The following is a 1,001-nucleotide window of genomic DNA, read 5'->3' as shown; positions in this document are numbered from 1 at the left end:
CACAACCATTGCTATGTTTGAGCCCACTATTTCAGCCACTGGGTCAATCCATCTCATTGTGGGTCTTCCTCTTTTTCACTAACCCTCTACCTTATCAAGTATCATGTCTGTCTTAGTTATCTTGTACTGCTACAACAGAAATACCACATGTGGATGGCTTAACAAACAGAAATTTATTCTCTCAAAGTCAAGGAGACTAGAAGTCTGAATTTGGGGCGCCAGCTACAGGAGGATTTCTCTCTCTGTCAGCTCTGGGGAAAGGTCCTTGTCATCAATCTTCCCCTGGTCAAGGAGCTTCTCAGCACAGGGACCCTGGGTCCAAAGGATGAGCTCCACTACCCGGCGCTTCTTTCTTGGTAGCATAAGGTTCCTCTCCTCTCTGCTTGATTCTCTCTTTTATATCTCAAAAGAGAATGACTCAAGATATAAACTAATCCTGTAGACTGAGTCCTGCCTCATTAACATAACTGCCTCTAATCCTGCCTCATTAACATCATAGAGGTAAGGATTTACAACACATAGGATAATCACATCAGATCACAAAATAGTGGACAACCACAAAATACTGGGAATCATGACCTAGTCAAGTTGATACACATTTTTGGGGGACACACTTCAATCTATAACATCTGGAATTCCCATTCTTCACAATGTTATCCATAATTTGTTATGATCCACACAGTCGCATGCTTTTGCATAGTCAATAAAGCACAGGTTAACATCTTTCTGGTATTCTCTGCTTTCAGCCAAGATGCATCTGACTTCAGTAATGATGTATCTAGTTCCACATCCTCTTCTGAATCCACCCTGACTTTCTGGTAGTTCCCTATTGATGTACTGCTGCAACCATTTTTGAATTATCTTCAGCAAAAATTTACTTGTGTGTGATATCAATGATATTGTTCACTAATTTCTGCAGTCTGTTGGATCACCTTTCTTGGGAATAGGCATAAATATTGATCTCTTCCAGTTGGTTGGCCAGGTAGCTGTTTTCCAAATTT

At 40.8% G+C, this 1,001-nt stretch overlaps 1 protein-coding gene across 1 annotated transcript in view; it reads right to left on the bottom strand.

Annotated features, from left to right (window-relative positions):
- CUNH1orf198 (chromosome unknown C1orf198 homolog) overlaps positions 1 to 1,001 on the bottom strand; it is a 43,107-nt gene that overhangs the window by 23,193 nt on the left and 18,913 nt on the right. The gene's annotated exons all lie outside the window — the stretch shown is intronic.

The sequence above is a fragment of the Trichechus manatus genome, unplaced genomic scaffold, assembly GCF_000243295.1.
Source record: "Trichechus manatus latirostris isolate Lorelei unplaced genomic scaffold, TriManLat1.0 scaffold00021, whole genome shotgun sequence".
NCBI lineage: Eukaryota > Metazoa > Chordata > Mammalia > Sirenia > Trichechidae > Trichechus > Trichechus manatus.
This window is presented reverse-complemented; position numbering and strand designations above follow the sequence as displayed.